Below are 20,555 nucleotides of genomic sequence, written 5' to 3' on the forward strand. Positions count from 1 at the left end.
TCCAATGTATACCATTGAAAGAAAAATAGTTACTTTAAACTACAAGAAAGTAGATTCGTCATAAACAGTCGGACTATTTTGAGAATAATCGAAGCAAACGTAGGTACACGGTGTCGTGTGTCGCTAAAAATATTTCCTTTGAGAAGAACATTTTATGGTAAAAATATGTTTATCCTGAGTAGATTTTAACGAATATTCGTCTAGAATTTTAACTTTTACCTTCATTTTACAATATTTAAAATAAGTTGAAAGCTACGGGCCGATACTTCTCGAGAAGTTAATAAGCGCGTGAACTGTAACGTTCTAATTCGAAGCATTATCGTTAACTCAGAAAATGATACACATAAATCGTAGGCAATAACATAGGTAACTATACGCAGGTAACTAATCGAAATATCGTCAAAGATTATTCCACCGAGTATGACCGACGAAATTTGCTAAACCATTTCTTTTGAACCATTAAACGATCTTGGTTGAACCACTAAACTATTTAACTGTACCGTTCAACAATTTCCAAGGAAACCGATGTTCTCTGAGCTGTAAGAAGTACGCTCCGTCGGTCTTGGAAGCTTTTCCACCCTATCGGTTCGCCCCTCTTTCCATCGTCGTTTCCCAGCTTGCTGGTCGTCTACAAGGTAACACCCGTTACCTTGCCAGTAGCGTAAAAACAGACGCTTACCTTCCGTATTATTATACCAGCAATCGTTGCAGCGTTAACTAAAATTCCATTTTAACATTGCGCAAATATCCCTCCCCGTGCGACCTTATTTACAAGATTCAAATTTCTGCGCCTTTCACGCCGATCCACCTTAGCCAATTCTAATTTACGTTTCGGCTACCGTTCCAATTGTATGTAAAAATAATCCGTATAATTAATCGCACGAGTTCACCTAGCGCTTGGACACCGACTTAGAGCAGAAGAATGCAATTGGGAGCCAAAGTTCGAGGAACAGAATCTCGAAAATATTAGGTCGTCCCATAAGTTCGTGTGTTTACGCTTCTCGCGATACGTTTCATAAGCGCACAAAGCTAGAAAGACGTGGGCGATGAAACTGTTACGCTTCAGTTTAGTCCGTAGAAGGCATTCGAAAGACAGATCGTGAAATTTTTACAATTTTATACCCAATACCTGGTAAAGTAATGGTGAAATGCGTGTCCATTTTTGTTATCTCGTGTTGTACGAGTTCCGGTGTTTTATATAGGCTCGTACGTGCGGAGAATGGTTCGATCGATTTAGGAACGGAAATTTTAATGTGGGAGATGAGCCACGAAACGAACGAAGGCAGAATTCGTAATCTGGTGAACGAAACGAGGAGTTCGTCAGTGAGAGAAATGTTGCAAATGCTGAACGTGTCAAAATCATGTGTACACAGACGAGAACGATACAAAGTTGAACGTACGTTAGCTTCATAGGTAAGATTAAAATATTATTTTGACGATCTAATGTTTATCGAGGGTTTAAAGTACAATCTTCGTCGTTTTTCGAGAGTCTTTAAAACGAACGGCTTTCTGTACAGCTTTCAAAAGTTGTACAGAATCGAGAAATATTTTATTTTCTAAAATTGAACGATACAAAAATTGAATTATTCACTCGATACCTACTGTCAGCAATTCTTATCTTCGTTTTTATTTTTATTCCAATTCGTACATTTTAAATACAATAATACGCGTTTTTGTGTATTCCTCTATGCGAAATTGGTCGAACTTTTCGAATATTTTTCGGAATATTCTCTAGTTCTGTATCGAAAAATGATTAATAGAATTGAGGAGGAATAAGATTCTTTTTAGGTTCTACGAAGTAGCGCAGCATCGAGAATTGGATGCATCGCTCGAAGTTCTCGTGCGATTTCTTCGACAGAATCGGGTAAAAATTCTTCCTTTTACGATTAAGTGTGTCACTTCTTTGTGTTTTCACGGCAGCCGGAGAGGTTGTTTCCCGAGTCTCTTGTTGCTGTACTTGCAAACAACGGGAGAACAACTGGCGTTCTTTATCCGTTTCGCAAGCACTCGCTGTTCGCAGTGGTTCGCGATACTGAAATTTAGTAGCCCAGTTGTTTAAGTGGCGCGTTTCGTGCAGTGACGGATCGATAGCAGCGAAGATGGAAGATATGCAAAGGGTCATTCAGACTAAAACCACCTCGGAAGAACGCAGTCTAAGAGCACTTCGCGTATTTCGCTGGCGAAAACTGCAGATTATGCGACAACGGTCTGGATTAGGTCGCGCAAATAAAAGTACGCGCCGTAGAAGCTAGAAAATGCTCGCAGTTTGCTTACAGATTTTTGGATCACGCTCGAATATTTCCACAACAATTTACCTCCACTGCAATTCCATAGTACCCGACTTCCGTAATTTAATTTGCGAAAGTTTTTGGCTGCCTCTGGCGGTACTTGTTTTATCATCGGTGATCTTTCGCTCAGCGAAATAGTGGCGAACGACCTAACTCTCCCAACTCAATTTTTTCCGTAACCAGTGAACGAATAAAATATTTTGTTTTTTTTGTCACATATTCGATTTCGAAGTACCCTCGAGGTGATGACACTTACATTTTCGTATACTTCTTTTTTATCAGCTAGCAGCTATCGGGACGAATTCAACGAGTTGAACAGAAGTGTTTTTTTTTCACGCATTGGAACGACACGACGTGACAAATTGAGTGAAAAGTAATGTAAGAACGTTGTTGTAACAAAGTTGGAAACTTATATATATATATAAAAATAAGACACACGAAAGATCAAATGTCATCACCTTCGAAATCGTATCGATCCATTGTAACAAAATTTTAATTCGTCCACTAGTTACGAAACAATTAACTGGGTTGAATCAATGGTGGTCCACTTTGCGGGTAAATGAAATTTAATCAACGTTTGAACGCTCTCGCGAATTTCTCGAATTCATAGTTTTCTTTATAAACGTTAACGTTTATGTTCCGTAGGATAGGAAGCGTTCTATTAAATCCATGGAACTGATATAATCTGCATTGACGTAGTAAATAAAATTTAACCCACACTGTATAAAATACAGATGACACTTGAGTCGTCCTGGTACAAATGAATATAGAACGTTACAACTGAAAATAAATCGAAAATTTTCCAAGGAGATGTTCCTCACCTATACAATTCCCACGGTTCTGCATAAAATGATATTTTATACTCTGGTATCAACACTATTGATTCGATATTCATTCGTCACTGCCTTCTATCGTTTCCATGTGTCCATTGGTTATCCGTATTGGTTTCTGGGGTCCTCATGTTTATTCCAACAGGTTAGAGGTTCCATTTAGGTATAAAATAAAATAGAAAACCGTTTGGTTTCTCCACGAAACTGCCAATGCATATCAATTACAAGCAAAATTGTATAGTACGAACGTTATCGCGACGCTACATAGCAATTATCGTTTCATGGAAGATCTGTTTGGAAAGTTTTAAATTTATATTTGTAAACCGTTCGTTACAAGTGTGGTGTAAATCTAATAAAAAGTCTTACATTTCGATCGACTCAAGAACGTTGATAAGCTGTAGCATGTTGCATGCTTTTGATAATCGCTGACAAATGAATTTATCAGGTGTTCAAGAAATATAGACATTCTTCGACTAAACGAAGAAAAATATATTTTTGGTAACTGTACACGCATTAACGTCGCATTCACAATAATCCAGCAGTTTCACAAGCGTAGATTTGCGCTATTTACTTATTTTTAATTTTAAAAGTAATCGTGGTACGACAAAATCTATTGTATCGTTATATCCTTATGTCTTGTCGATATACGAATCTATGTATGTTATGTTATTGTAGGAACATAAGCTCGTTCGTATTCGTAGTTTGCACCATTTTCATAATGAATGTTCTTCTTATTCTGTTTAGCAACTGAAGTTAAATCAACACTATCGTAAGGTAATGTTACCTCATTGGTAACGAAACTTCTTTATGGACAAAATCTCTTTATGGTAAAAATTTGATCGATTTAGAAGAAATGAACTTACGCCACTTTCATAATGAACGTTTCGTTTACTCGATTGTTACGATATTGGCGTGGATCTATATTTATACTACAAGTGTAGGTATAAAGTCGTTGATATTAAATATCCGAGATTTGTTCAATTTCGAATCGCATCAAATTGCTCGCATATCATCGATGTATATCAATCCCGTTACCATGCAAAAATGGTGAATATTCGTTTTATGCATGAACATACAAACGGAAATGCGAGATGGAAATCACTCCGTTGAACGTATTATCGTATAAAATGACATGTACATACATCCATGTTTGTAAACTAAAAATTGAATATCTCGAAAACGATCGATGTTTCGATGTAATATTTGGAAATACGTGTGTTATATAATTTTTAGTCTCGCAATATTTACGTATAGCGAAGGTTTACGTGAAACAGTTCCATTTTTTCGTGAAAATCAATCGAACGTTTCGAGAGGAGAAAAATACAGGAAATATTTTTTGCTGCTTCGCTCAAGACATTGCTCCGTACTCATGACATTGTCTTATTTTCTTGGCTCGAAAATAATAAATGAGTATCAAGGTGAAGAAATTCTTGGCTCATAGTTGACACGTTATTCTATTCGGCGCCTCGTTAAAGTGTACCGTGCGCGTTTATGCATACATTAAACAGTGTATTTCTCGTATTCGTTCACCGACAGTAAAAGCACTAAAAGAGTTTTGTGTACCTAGACGCGGACTGACAAAGCAAACACAGCCAAGAATCGTTTTAAGCTTTGTCGTTCGACTCGGTTCCTGGCAGCGGTGAGTTTCGCAGAACTATCGTAAACATTTCTATTCGTTCGTGGACAATATTACGAACTCGAAGCATTGAGCACGCGAGTTCGTGGCCGTAAAAATTATCCGATCGATTATCGTAACGAATGTTCATTTGGAGATGTAATTACGTTCTTACACGAAATTAATAAAATTGATATCAACTAGAAGCGTCGTAACTCCTCCGGTGTGGAGTTATTACGCTGGTTCGAATCACAAACTGTAATAAAGTTTGTTTTTCATCGCGGGGCAATCAATTTCAAATTATCTCGGTTATCACTATCCACAAACGATCGATTACGCGGAAAAGAAACGTTCGAACGGGACGATGAAAAAGTTTGCGCGAACCGAAAGGTTAGTCATTGAATTTAGATTTCGTCGAGCTAATTTTTTAACATTTCGTTCGAACATATCGATAATTTTCTGGTATTTTTAAAAATATTTTGTGAGATAAATATTCTGCAAAAACGAAAAATTGTGATCGAACGAATCGTATCAGAAATGATAAAGGATAAACCATTTTAATGAAATATTTCTATATTTATAAATGGTGTCTACAGAATTTGCAACAGAACGCGTAAATCTTCGTTACAGTTCGTTATGGTTTGTAATTTTCGTACTAATGGAGATTGGGTCACACGATGAACATAATTTCGCGTAATACAAAATAATGTGTAAAAAATGCACGAGGTATTAGTGGTTGATCCACCAATTTTATCTTCGTTAAGCAAGAGGTGTTAGTATTCACGGGACACAACAAATTTTGTATATTTCGTTTTATTCCATAACCGTGAGATTGTAAAGCAAGTATAATATTAGATTTAACCACTTACGAGTGCATGGATTTCTTCTGTACGATAAAAAAGAAAGAAACATATGTTTGGCGAATGTCCAAGATGTCGATAACAAGGAGGTGAAGGTTTTCGTTTTCTTATTCTAAATATTGGAATTTATTATTTAAGAATCAATGGGAATAGAAAACAAGGAATCCAGTACGTTGCAAGCAGAGTTATAGTTTTTGCTCTTAAGTACTTCGTTATCCTTTATCGTGTCGTGCAAACACGAAGTGCCGAAGACGTTTCAAAATATCGGAGAAACGAGAAATATCGGAAAATGTGAATTCCGAAGAGCAATTCGAATCGTGAATACGATATCAAGCGGCTCGGTTTGTTCGAGTTGTAAAAGGTTGTGCTCCGTATACCGTGATGTTTACCATATCAACCTAATATATCGTAATACCTTCTAGATTCCGTAACGATTAATATACTAGGTTGTTCAATAAGTTTTGTCGTTCGATAAAACCTATTATTATTGAACGCATCGCTGGAGAATTCAATACAAGTTTGTAGGATTTGTTTTGTACAAAATTAAAATGCGAATATCGCCATTGTATCATGATTATTCTTAAATTCGCTATATATTGCATACACTTAATCTTGAGAAGCGTAGAACAATTATCGATCTTACATTGTTATTCAAATTTATCGGTAAGAAAATTTATTCTACACATTCACCAAACCTTCAAGGAAACTTCAACTTCAAGGGTGGGATTTAATAACAGTATTTCAGCTGCACTTCGTTCCTTACACGCTTATCTGCTTCTTATTTTATTTCCATTATATTCTTGCGTCTATACTCTTACATTTACGTAATAAAAGATGTTAAAGAAGGAAAGAAAAACTTTCCGAGACGTATACTGCTTCACAAAGCTGAATACGATATTCTGCGGAGAAATAAAAGACTTTCCATGCTAACCTACTGAGCAAACTGTTATAGTCAGCCTTTGTGAGATAAAATCATTCAACTCTGTACACATTCTACTTACGCGTAGTACCATACTCTCTTCAATCTGGAGAATGTTCGTTCTTCCTCCTTTTTGCAATAACAACGAATCTGTAATCAGAATATGCAACAGTTCTTAAAACCTTTGTAATTGTACAGATTTTTTCCCTAAATTCATTTGCATTAAGCGTGCCATGAGTAAACTAGGTGCAAACTTGTTAATTTCTTCAACTTTTGATGCATCCTTTCTTCTTTCATTTCACATCCGTGCGCAAAAGTGTAGCAGTTTAACTAGTAAACTAAGTAACAAACGTAAACAATCGAAAAAATAATTTTGTTTGCAAAAATAAATCTAAAACGTAAAGTAAATTATTTTTATACGTATCTTCGTTGAGAGAAAAAAATGATTCTTAAATATTACGGGGCACAGGTACATTCAACGAATCTCTTTCTCTAGAAATATTTCTATTATTTTCCAGCGGATTAAAAAATCTTCTATAGAAAATTTTGTTCCATAGTTTTGGTTTATTTTTGCACGTAGGTTGTGTCACTCGTTACGGAACACTGTATAAACAGAGGGGGGGGGACAAAGTTGCCCTTTATTTCGCGGTAGATGAAATTGTAAAATTCATTTAAACCTATTTCGTGTAAATTTATTATTATTTCGATTGGATTTTACGACTCGTGCCGCTAAAATCACTATCGGTGAACAAACGAATTCAGGGAAATAAAATTTCCTCGATCGCTTTTAATCCGATCTCCAAACACCGTTCTCGGATATACATAAATTTACATTTTCCTCTGTAATCGATCGTGTGACGGCCAATTTTTCCAGTACGATGACTTCGGTTCGATTTCGATTATCACCGTGGGAAAATCTTGTCCGGATAATAAATTGACCTGGTCAGAAGTATGCGACGGGCATTCGCCGCGTCAGATTTTATCCGAGAAATTTAATGGGCGCTCAGCGACGCGACGCAACGTCGTGATTTCGGACAGACCACCTACGGCTCTAAGCTCATAATGCAGACAAATTGTCGTCGTTTATACTAGGTAATCCCGTAGGATTACTCCCCTATCGACAATTATTTATTTCTTTATTTGTTTATTCGATCGGCTAGCCTGTTTTACGTACAGAGTTGAAGAAATACAAAAATATAAACGGGTTTAATCACGTGAGAGACGAAAGAAGACGAAATTGGAAAGTTCGAACATTATAGAAAATAGGTTGTTCGATAACTTTTGTCATTCGATAAAACTTATCGAACAATCTAGTACATAGGACGAGGACGAATGGCGAAATCGAGGATAAAGTTATTCCTTGGGTATAAATAAATCGAAAATGTAGATTTAAATTCTTCTATATGTGTCTACGTGAACGTGTCCCTCAATTACTCATTCTTTCTATTTGCGTTGACGTTTGTAAACATTGACAATAGTACTGTATTACTTGTTTTACATTGATTTTACTATCTCCTAACTAGTTCGAATCAATTGAAATGAGCTTGTCAATGTTTACAGGTATCGACACAAGTGGAAGGTTTTGCAATGAACAGACAAGTTGACCAATTGGTGTTCAATCGTAGTTGCAGTTGATGTTTTTTAAAAATTGATCGCATCGAAAAAGCAACCTTGCGCGAACAAATTTTATTTCACACTTTCGAGTTATATCTGCACAAGGAATCGCTTTTTTTTTTTAGATTCTATCGTCCATGTAACGAACGAAATTGTTCACGAGTTTGTGCGCATCGTTTAGAACTGCATCTGTTTGAAATAAATTAGAACCAAAATAATAGCGTTTGCGTATTATTTTCGTAAATTGGGTTTCTCAAGCGCATCTAAATTTATGTGACATTTATAGAGTGATATTGGAAAGCAGCCTACTATCAAGTTCGAATATAATGTATACCGTGCGTAATTTATTGTACTGCAAACTGATCCGTGCAATACTGCATAGAATAATTTGATTCGCGCGAAAGATACAAGTTTCCCGTCGATTACTTTACTTCGTATTTTCCAGCTTCGAATTTCGAATTTTCTTCGAAATGTAATTTGAAAGTTGTCAGAACCATTTTGTTTTACAAACAGTAGCGTTCCATGCTAGATTGCTAATGGTCTCGTTAGTAAGGCTTGTTCGGCAAACCGTACTTTGGACGCGACTGTATCGGTACGAATGATTACTACATATAACAATACACGTTAATTAATATCCAAGAAAAACGGTTTGAAGCTAATAGAACGGTGATTTTAATGATTTTTAATTCGGGAGATTTATCACACAGTACAGTACAATCGAGTCTAAAGAATTTATTTCGAGATATTTTAAGATTACGAAAAATCTATAACTGTGTACAATATAAATAAATACCTGCTCCAAAATAACGTCTTTCGGTTATATTTTACTTTTACGTAGCCGGTTATACACAAGCAATTTCGGAACGAAGCGATAGTTTAGAAAGGGATCGATAACGTTTTATTATGGAAAGTTATAAATAGAGGGTAACTAGACCGAAATTCGATTAAATTTTGATTCGAACTGGATGGTTATCCTCTCGTTCCAAATAACAGAACAAAGTACAATTGGTCTGTTCTTCTAATCAAGTTTCCCAATTTTTCTGGTCTTCCAAAAGTTTAAAAAGCCCAGAGACAATATAAAGAACTGTAAAAGTTCAAGCTTAAAAAGTTTCGTCCTCGCTCGCGATATGATAAGCTGAGAAACTCGCTTAGGTAAACGTGATTACTCGTAACACTTGTTTCGAAAGAGTAACCAATGATCGTATACGGTCCCGCGGGAATTATTCCAAGGACGAATCGTGATCTGGATTTGTACGTCGGCTGTCGCTTTTTCGAAAGATTGATCGCATATTTTGAAAAACGAGGGAAGTTTCAACGAGTAAATATTGAGAAACGGGAGATTGATTTTTATTTAAAACGTTACAGTTTTGATCGATTGCGTCGTCCATCCACGAAGTATCGAACTATTCTTTACAGAAAAAACGACGTTCGTTGTTCAACCATACTAAATCAGTGCGACGTTCGAATAGAATTCAATACGGTTATAAAAATTATTTCTTTCCTTTGGAATATTCCACGAACAGGACAGCTATCAACCGATAAATTCACTTCAACAGTCTTTAACGGTATACATACGTACAATAGCGTACTGCTACGACGAATCTCCCAGTCTCCCTACACGCGTAGCCCGTGCATTCCCTCGCGTGTCTGGTTAACGTTCTTCCTTTTTCATCTCGGTATTCTCATCTTCAAACGTCGTGCGGTTAAAACAGTCGCGAAAGGAGCACAAACAAACACCCTCGTCGCGGAAGAGAATGGAGAAAGAAAGAAAGAAATAAAGAAAAGGGAACGTAAAGGTGGCGAATCGTTTCGCGGTAAGGTCCCTCGTGGCCTCGATAAGTGTAGATCATCCCGCGCGCAATAATTATTCGCAATACGGTTCGCCGTACCGTGTACGTTTCCCTCTCGATTCCCAGCTGGAGCGGAGGCTTTCGCCGATTGGTTTTCGCGGACTCGTTCCCCGGTGCGCATGCGCGGCCCCTCGAGGCGAGCTTTTGAGCTTTCGAGTCGCGCCGCGAGCCGAGACACGTGGAGTCGTCTATTCCTCCGGCCGAGGAAGTTTTCGCGTTTTTCGTGCGCGCACAGTCGCGCCGAAATCAGTCTCGCCGAAAGCTCGCTCGCTCGCCGCGCGATAATCCCGATCGGGCACCGGTCGCGACACGTCGACGCCGCGACGTTGCTCGCGCGTCTGTGATCATGTGATTTCTCCACGATTTAACGGGGGTGTTCGCGATCGTTGTCGTCGGATCGATTGTTTCTTCTCTCTCTCTCTCTCTCTCTCTCTCTTTCTCCCTCTCTCTCTCTTTCTCTCGAAGAACGCGAATCGAACACCGTGTCGGGAAGCAATCGTTGTGCGCGAGGTTCGATCGGTGACGGGGACATGCTCGAGCCGATAGTGCCAATTTGTGCGTTCTCGATACACACGATTGCGGAATACGCGCCTCGTTGATCGACTCGTCTCGTCTCGTCTCGTTTCGTCTCGAGGCGTTCATTTCTCTTTTTTTACGGCTCGCGGTTTATCGCTGTTGCAAAGATTTATTCGCCAACTGGCGAGAGAAAAAGGACGGCGGTCGTGTAAATATTATATTTGTGCGAGACCTTGAGCGAGAAAAGGTACCCAGTTTACCCCCTCCATCCATCGAGAAAGATTTCGTTTAAGCTAGATCTTGGATTTTTATTTCATTCCGACGGAGAAAATCTAGGTCGCGGAGGTTGGATCTTTCCCTTCGCGGAATGTGCACGTTGATACTGATTGAATTTCTTTTTTTTTTTTTTATCTACTTAAAATGCAAGCACAGACACGAGTCACGTGGAACGAACGGTTGAATTTTCTAGCGATTCGTTCTGTATCGCGACACTTTATCGATGCGTCGACGCTTGATTCGTTCACACGCGAAACGGTGCGGCAGTGAACCCTCTTTTATCGAAACGGAGAAGGACCGTTTCGCGTATTCGAACGATCCAAGAGGAATCCGGACAGTGGTCAATTTGGCGCGAGTTTGCACTCTTGACCTTGCCGTTAATGTCACGGAAGCAATACTTGCGCGTTCCACGATTTTGTTGCACGTCGTACGGAACGAGCAACTCGCACTGTCGTGTTAAACGTTCGCGTTAGTTCCGTTACATGCCTGGATATTGTCGCTAATTCGCGCGAAACGCGTAACCGTTTGAGCCTTCGCTGCACGATGTAAAAGTACAACGTAGCGCAAATATTTGCCAAACTACGAGCGAAACGATCGCTCGGGTCCGTAACGCGATGCTGTAAATGGACAACATGCCAACGCGGTGTACAATACGGTGTTGATTTTTATTCGTTGTTATTTGCACGATACCGTTTATTCGTAAGGGAAATTTTATGCCGGAAATAAAATACAATTATTTCGAAACGATTCTTTTCATCGGTTTTCACCGATAGTCTGCAACATTTTTTCGGAGGAGGAAAAAAATACGAAACTGTGCAACGAAGGAGCAAACGAATAACCGAGAAAACGATTCTGTGTGTAACAATCAATCCGAAACGAAGAATAGAATTTTTTTCGTACGCGAGAAAATCAATTTTGAAATCTCACTGGGCACAGATAGATACGGGCATACGTTTCAACTTCTTGAATTTCTCTACGGAGACGTTTCTTCGTCGGTGTTGGTTAAATGGCACTGACATCGCGTGTTAATTGCTCACGGTTCTATTATCCTTCTTCCTACCGTTTTGTTTCACTCTTTAATAAAAAAGACATTTTTACGTTCCCCCATTACGCAATATATTTTCGATGGAACAATTTTTCGATACGCGATCCAACGTCGAATTTTTTCCCAAACGCTGAATTTCTTTCTCACGTTTCTTCATTATGCAATATATTCTCGATGAAATTTCTCGATTCACGATCTAACGTCGAATTTTTTCCAAACGCTGAACTCCCTTCCTACTTTTTTTTCATCACGCAACGTATTCTCGATGAAATGTTTCAATACACGATCTAACGTAATTTTTCCAAACGTTGAATTTCTTTATAGGGGTAACCGTTGATCCGTTAAACGAGGATGGAATTTCGATCGCAATCGTGGCCTTTAATTGCCGCGATTCACGGCGAAGCAAACGGGGTTCTTGAAACGTTTGAATACTGTTCGAATTCCACGTCTTGCGAATGAAAATCTGCGCCGTTCGATCAAGGACTTCGATATCGGTAAATCGATCGGAGAAACGCCGACCTTGTTTCCCAAGTCCTGTCGAAATCACGATCGAGCGATTCGATGTTCACCCGTTTTGGAATTGCACCTCCTGTACAGCCGAGCTTCAAAACAAGCACCGTAATTCGACCGAAGCGGCTCGGTAGTGTTTCGTTTGGTTAAATCTTGTGCTCCGTTCTCCCGTTTGTGACCGAGGATTTCGTTTGGTTTCTCTGTGCTCAGTTTTCCCCGTATTGCGCCACGAACGAGATCGAGTTCACCGCGATCGCGATAATTCGATGACGGTGTGCGAAAGGGAAATCGAACCGATGGATGTGAATTCTTCCGATTCCGATCGCTCAGTTCGCGAGGGACTGGACGCAGGTTTTAATAAGCTGTCTCGAAGCGACGTCGGATGGTGAAATTCCAATGGAACGACTAACGGGTCGTTCCTTTTGTTCTTACTAATTGAACGGACGCGGTAAAAGTACACGGTGGTGTAGCGTGGACGGTGGGCGTTTATTTCAACGAGAGAGAAATAAACAGTACCAAGTCTCTCTTTCTGATAAATATTTGATCTCTACGAGAAGAAAGGATTCGTTTACTCGGACGTAGGAAAGTCGTGTAGCATAGATGTTTTCTTTCGTAGTGTTTCAATCGAATCAATCGCAAAATCAGAGAATCACGGAACGTCGCGGTATCGAGCACGAAAGAGACCTGTTTCTGACGGACTGATATTTTTAACGAATGTCCAACAAGTGCAAATTCGAGTGTTTGGAAGGCTTTGTAGAAACTAAAAAAATTTTGGTATATATATATATATATAAATGAATGCATAAAAAGCATCTCTGATTCAAGAATATCTTAATAATACTTATTGACACGTTGCATTCTCAAGGAATTGATCACTGTGTGTTATAATCTATGAATAATTGTGTTAATTTCAAAATGATTTATTGGGTGTTTCTGAAACTAATTATTGAACGTATATTTAGTCTGATTGTTCAAATTAATTGCGTAGGTAATTCTCTGATTAAAAAGATAACTTACTGCAATATGTTTTTGCGAGTTTGTAAAGTTTATGTAAAAGTATGGATTTCTTTTGTTGCCAAATGACTGCCTGCCGAATGATTTAATAAGAAGAAATAAGTATCAGTTTCTAGCAATTCAAGGGAGATGGAATATTTGTTTCGTGCTGCTGATCAATATTTTAATATTGATTACTGGTTATAATTTGCGTAGCAGTGGATTTTCATATTCATGTCTCTCTAATAATACATATTGTTCTTTATAAATGCTTCCTTTATGACAAATTCATCGTTTAAAAGAACAATATCGAATGTGAAACGTACCTACACTTCGGTAGATTCATTAGTATGTATTTTGTTCAAAGTGTTGAAAAATTAATTTTCTTAATCGGATCACGGTGAAACTGTGATTCCTTTCGAATTATCTCAGATTGTTTGTCAATATACCAGTTATAGCTATACAATCTACTCTTATATTTGTTCGTTTTTATTTTATTTGAGGAAAACAATTACGACGAAAATGGACCAGAATATAAAAGAAACTCGTTTAAATTCCGACAATGTTATGGTACAAGTTTTCCGTGGATAACAACTATTTGTTAATATTCGGTTAATAATTTTATTCTTCTGTTTAAAATTTTGATAAATCGAAACGATCGGATGAAATTACTTAAAATATCTATTCAGTTTTAAGAAGCCGTTACAGTTTCTAATATCTTTGCGCGTTAACCTTAATTTGAAATTCATTCTAGAAAACTTTCATACAATTACCAACAGAATGAATTTATAACATCTTCATGAAACAATAATCGTTACGTTTTTCTTATTTGCGGAGAACACTGCACAGAATATCGTTTCATTCAGTTGTTTCTGAGTTCACGTTTAGTTAATTAAACATGTACGATCGATTCAGCTTTAATAATTGATAGGCACTTACTGTATTAACAAAAATTCGAAGAAAACCGAATTGAACGAACGAAAGATTTAATAAATTTAATCGAATCGAACACTTTGTATCATAGACTCAAACATTTTCATTAAAGAATATATTGTTATTAGAATGGTGCAAACAATTTGAATATTTTCTTAGAAAAATAGAATGCATAAGAGAAATATCTTGATATTGGAACAGAATATATTCTCAGTTACACGAGATCCTTTTTGCTGTGGAACACACCGCTATAAAAGTATCCTACATAAGGTTTGAAGTTTCTTCAAGGATAGAGGTTTATGCTTTCGCAAGTAGAAGCACTATTATTCGAGATTTCATAGTTTCGTCTACGTATGAATAGGTTTACCAGAAAAATGCTCCTTCGACATTTCGACATGTCTGATTTTTCCTTGGAGAGAAATATCGAATTCCTTTCTCTAAGGGAGGAAGACTCGCGCGAGATCACGTTTGGGTAGTACGATGATAATAGTTGAATTTAATTAATTCCAATCATCCACGATACACCGTGTTCTCGTTCTATTTTTCACTTTCACAGTAGCATCTAAATATGCAAAAGCTTGCTTGATATAAAATTCACTCTAACAAGCATCCAATTAAGAGTCGTTTCGCGAAGGAAAGAAAAAACGAGGATATTGATTTGTGATTATACGCTGAAAATATACAACTTACCGATATTAATACCAAATTAATATATGTATATTTTGTGCTCCAGAAATATAGGCCGATTAAGATCCAGAAAAGGAAACAATATATTTAGGTTTCTCATTTGTAAGTTTATAGTTCTTTGAACATTTTCTTCCTTCTTTTGCAAGTTTTATTATTCAGTTTAAATTTTGCCTCTACTTCTGAACTAACCTGTACATTATTCGCAAAATAAAGAGTAAAAATATCATATCTAAGTCAACGTTCATTCTCGTTCGAATACAATGTTCTGACTAATTCAATTATTGACGAACAACGTGAAATAATTATTCCACGCGTTGCAATTTATTACATAAACATTTTCTCTAGTATTAATGTATCTCGAGCGAGAAAGACGAAGGTTGTTGACAATAGAGTAGCCAAAATTGCATCGTGCAGTGTACATATCGTGCAGCAGAATTTTAATATCGTTGCATTTACAGCGACAAGATTTGCAAGAGAGTGCTTCGGTTTATAAATTCACCTATTCTCCCTTTAAACACAGGAAACGTTACACGTTTCTTTTTCACCGTGGAGAAAAAAGCTTTTCTCGTTACGGAGTAATTTAACGCATAATGTTTTCCGTCCCGTAGGAAATACCGATTAATAATGTTGCATCTGTTTGGAATGCAATTAAACCCATCGTAATAGGTTCGGGGAAGTAAATTTACATGATTTGTGCTGAAATTTACCGCAACCGATTGAACAATCCTACTATATAAACCATTTCGATTAAACGGTATAGTTGAGGTATATCAAGGAAACATCGAACATGCCTGTTCATTAACGTATATCGGTTCGACGTTCGACCGATTCCAAACAAACCAGTACATTCCACTCTCGCATTGCACGCACATACGTGAAATCCTATCCTTAATTTTGGATTGTTCCGAAATTGACTACGCGATCCACGAATCGGTGTTTGCCATCGATCAAAACGACGAACAACATGGAAGTGAATTTATCGAGGTATCCATCGAATGCTCGATGAATTTAACTTGGATGTTTCGATTTCGTGCGATTACAGTACACGTGTACTTCGTTAAATTTATGCGTAAAAAATTTTCCACAATCCAGAATCTGGACGTAAGACTATAGAATCAAGAAACAATTGAGCATACAGAAGAAAGCGAAACAGAAAAGTGAACGAAATTCACGATACGAGAACTTGTCCAGAATATTGAACATTTTGCAGAAATTAATTCCTTTACATAAAGGAAATAAGTACGGAATGTTAAATAAGTTAAACGTTTACATTTCGCTCGAATCACCTGAAAAAATTTCGTTGAATGGAATCTCATCCCAGCCATTCTCCATCAAAGAGGCGCGAAGCTGACCTGCTTTCAAAGGAATCATTTAGACCTTTGGTTCGAACTTCAAAAAACTATTCTTGCCCGTAGGGTGGGTGTAAAAGGGTGTTTTTTTTTTAAATTATAATATTGATAATAATACATCTTTAGTAGACATGGATACACATTAGTAACGAGAGGAACTAAGAAGGGAGAAAAATAATAAACGGTGTGGAAAGTAGGGTGTAGTTGCAGTGCAATAGGTGAGGTTCAGACACGAAAAAAAAAATTATACCGTTATTAAATCTAACCCAGAAAGAAAACTCGAACTAAAATTATATTATTAATAAGTAGACAGCGAACGTGGTGATTTAAAAATTACACGGTACAGAGTAGTAATACGGATCGGTGTCACAGTTTATAACTTATGATTACAAATATGATTTATATAGCGGGAATTTTTAAAGGTTGCAAACGATAATTTAGTTCTAACGTCGGTTTTGTAAACTTTTATCAAAATATTGGATAATTAATAAGCAAAGTGGTGTTGAATCGATTAAACGTGGTAATCGAGAAAATTCGATCATTCTTTCTGATGTGAAAAGAAAACATTTTTCGGTGTTAGAAAATTTAATTTAGACGAGGCGTGTTGCGTTTAATTTATTTATTCCGAGTTTCACAAAGTTTGCTTACCAGAGAAATTATTATGTTAAGAATACACGAACGATGCCAAGAATCGTTTCTCGGAGATTTTCAGCAGTGGAAACGGGAGCATTCGCGTTAATGGAATGCGCATATCGTCCGACAGATTACGAAAAATTATAAAATAAGACACACATCGTTAATTATTTGCAAACACAAATCGTTAATTGTATACAAACACCATTCGTACACACGTAATACGAGTTTCGGTGAAGAACTCATTTTATTGATCGATAAGCTCGATAAATTTGTATAAAGTTTTCGGTTGGAATTTTAGCCCTCTTTGACGAATAAAAGTTTACAATAATATATAACAAAAAGTGTAAAAAAATATATAAATTTTTAAAAAGTAATCTACATAAAAATGGAAATGAAAAAAATTTCACGTTGGATAGTTCGTGTCGGACACGTGTACGATACTTATTGATAAAATAAAAATAAAAACTTTTCTTTTTTATGGGTAGCAACCGAACTGAGAAAAAGAGGTAAATTATTTCTTTTTTAAATTTTTCTTTCCTTTATACGTAATGTAGTTAACGTTGAACTTTAATATTTTAAAACGTGAAATTAAGTAGAAGAGAAATAAAAGATACGGATTGTGCATTTTCTAGTTCGTAAATATTTCTTGGGAAACGATTTCAACTGTTCCGGTAAAGAATCCGAACAAACGGTATTACTTACTTACTCGACTTGATGCTTCAGAAAATCCCCGTATAGACAAACGATTCATCGTTGAAAGGGAAGAATTGCAAGCAGCTATCTAGTTTGCAGAGCAAACATCTCTTGAAATCCATTCCCCCGCTGTCCGATTCACGGTTTCGAAGCGATTTTAAATTACGCCTCGAATAGCGACGCCGAGGAAAAAAGATGCGCGAAGAATCGGACGCCATGGAATTGTTATTCGACACATTCGTTGATACTAATGTGTATCGATTACCAAGCCCTGTAAGTTAACAAACAAGTACAAGTTGTTACCGATGTAGATAAAACGTGCCGGTTGATATTTATCGTACTATAGACAAAATTCGAAATACATACAAATTATCGTTGTGATCTCAACAAAACGATTTAGTTATTCCGCTATCAGAATTGTGAATCATTCGAATAATTTCGAATAAATTTTCGTCTAGTTTATCGTTCGAATATTACGTTACGTACAAAAATATTGAACAAACGTGTAAGTAATTTCAAATAAAATTACTTAAAAGGAAGGTAATTTAGAGCAATAAGAATTAACAGAGTGTTGAAAATTGATTTGTTCGTGAGAAACTTTAGGCTTCCTTGCAATACGTCTATATATTTTGCAATGAAAATTAAATTTAAAACGCGTAACTCGATGCGTTAATCTTTCAAATCGCGATCCGTAACGGAATACGTATATTAACAAAATGTTACACTGTTTCATAAGTAACAATATATGCTGTGATTCGTTCATCATTAATTGAACAGATTTTGTTCAAGTTGAAAAGTTCGTGGTACCGAAATGGCGCGAATGGTATCTTAATTCTTCCCTTGCCGGATAATTTTCCAATAAATAAATTACTGGAGATTGTACGGTCTCGTACATTGGATAAATGCAGCTCTTTATCTCGTATGTAATTCATTTCGATCGGATTTCAAAGTGTACACCAGGTTGCTCAATAAGTTTCGTCGTTTTTTCCATTGTAAACAAATACTACGACTCTTCAATGTTTGAACAACTGTAAATATAGGAACGAGTCGACAGATCTACACGAAACTTCGCACACGTTCGTCGAACGGTGGTACCATCTTTGAAAAAATAAAACGTCGAACGTAATTGCTCGATTTCTTATCGAACGACAAAACTTATCGAGCAACCTATTGCTCATCGAGCGTTATGATCACAGTAAATCGATTTCACACGACTCGTTATTGGACGTATTCGTTCGCGTACAAGGGTAGATCGAGAACTTCGTTTCGTTCGCGAAAAAAGATCCGTGATTTCCAATCGTCTGTGGCGGTTTTCCGTGTAATTTTGCGCGAACTTATCGAGGATTCGAGCACGCTGACGAAAGGTGAGAAAGCACGGTCCTCGTTCGTTGCACCGCTGCCCTTCGACGATGGGGATACGTCACGATCGAGGAAGTGCACTCGACGTGGCCACTCGGTTCCGGAGTCACGTATACCACGCGAACTATTAATTCACCGAGGCCTCTTAAACCGGTGGACAGGGTGGAGTAAGGGGTAGGTAGGGTGGCGATGAGGGCAAAGAACGGAGACAGAGAATAGGGCCAGGGGGAGGGACGTGAACTCAGGGAGGAAGATAAGGGCGAGAAAGGGAGCGGAGTAGACCGAGCAAAGAAGTAAAAATTAGGAAAAACTCGAAAGAGGAGTGTATTGGCCATCACGGAGTTTATGGGGCTGCTTATCTGGCAAATAAAGAATTGTATTTGTCGAACCGGTGGGAAACTTTGTCGACTCGTCGATTGCCGAGTGAATTTCGCGAAACTTCTACCGGATTTGCGACTCCTTTTTTTTTATAATTCTTTGTTCCGATGATTTCGTTCCGATCAATTCGACCGAAAGTTTCCACGGATGTTGGCAGCTTTGAACACTCGTTGGATTTCTAGTACGAACAGTGTTATTCGTATTTTAACGACACGCTTCGAAAAGAAAATTGAAGAAGATGAACTATTTAGAAGGAAGATAATTATTCTTTGTCGGTATTCAAGAGCAATAAGAATTAACCGGAACGTCCACAGGATGCGAAAGCACCTCTGTACTGAAAAGCGTACAAGAGTATATATTCGAGAGTTTCTTTAGCGGCTCGATGGGAATTAGAGCAACATAAATAGAACAGAGAGCTGTCGACCGAACAGTTAACAAATACACGAATGTACCGTACTAAACAGATATTTCTCGAGGAAGTGGATTTCCAGATATCTGTGGTATAAACCCAGGATTTGAAATGTTCAGGCAGAGTACCTAGATGAAACGACAGGCCTGAGGGGATACGGTATAAAGAAGAGGGAGAGCTTATTTTTGTAATAGAATCATGTTGGCGATAGTTAAGTAAGAAAGCTCGTCACATTCAAGGATAGAATAAGGAAACAGCGCGAGGGTAAAGACGAAGGTTATTTCTCGATAGAAGAAAATAAGGGGGGTGGGGGGCATACAAATTACACACGGGAGAAATCCGGTTACATTCGACCTTATAAAAGGAAAAGAAGATCCAGGATAAGAGGAAAATGGAAAAGAAGGTGGGATCGAGCGTTACAAACGGAGGCATACGTGCGATACGGCGAGGCTTAAGGTGCAAACCGATGTACGAGTAAAAAGAGAGCCAGGGAAAACGACGTGTTGGAAAATCGAAATAGCAAAATGTTCACAGAAAAAGAGGAAAGAGCCAGTTACCCGAACAGAGGAAGAGAGTGGAACAAAAACGGATAGTCGAGATCGCTTGAAATTTATCGGCGGATTGCCACCAGAAGACCAAATGGCCATTCGATCGTGTACGATTTGCAAACACCGTTGTGTTCTTTCGAATTATTCTTTTCGCAGAATAAGTCTACGAATAAGTCTCTTTAATTCCGCTCAATTTTTGAAAGTAAATTACGCGCTAAATAATACCTCCTATGAAAAAGGATAGACT

General features: G+C 37.6%; 1 protein-coding gene and 1 long non-coding RNA gene across 4 annotated transcripts in view; one reads left to right on the forward strand and one right to left on the reverse strand.

The window, feature by feature from the left end:
• Positions 1 to 9,986, reverse strand: part of LOC143153578 (uncharacterized) — an 88,853-nt gene extending 78,867 nt beyond the window's left edge. The window contains exons 1-2 of the long non-coding RNA XR_012993865.1: positions 9,706 to 9,986; positions 6,595 to 6,662 (exon numbers count right to left, since the gene is read on the reverse strand). This is a non-coding gene — a long non-coding RNA (uncharacterized LOC143153578). The remainder of the gene's footprint in view (positions 1 to 6,594; positions 6,663 to 9,705) is intronic.
• Positions 1 to 20,555, forward strand: part of LOC143153577 (dual specificity calcium/calmodulin-dependent 3',5'-cyclic nucleotide phosphodiesterase 1) — a 258,363-nt gene that overhangs the window by 53,333 nt on the left and 184,475 nt on the right. Inside the window, exon 1 of one of the 3 annotated variants that reach the window (XM_076324955.1) lies at positions 10,188 to 10,739. The exons of the other annotated variants lie outside the window; for them this stretch is intronic. The gene's annotated coding sequence lies outside the window, so the exon portion shown is untranslated. Of the gene's footprint in view, positions 1 to 10,187; positions 10,740 to 20,555 lie in introns of those variants that run through there. 3 annotated transcript variants of the gene reach the window in all.

The sequence above is a fragment of the Ptiloglossa arizonensis genome, chromosome 13 (genome assembly GCF_051014685.1).
Source record: "Ptiloglossa arizonensis isolate GNS036 chromosome 13, iyPtiAriz1_principal, whole genome shotgun sequence".
Lineage (NCBI taxonomy): Eukaryota > Metazoa > Arthropoda > Insecta > Hymenoptera > Colletidae > Ptiloglossa > Ptiloglossa arizonensis.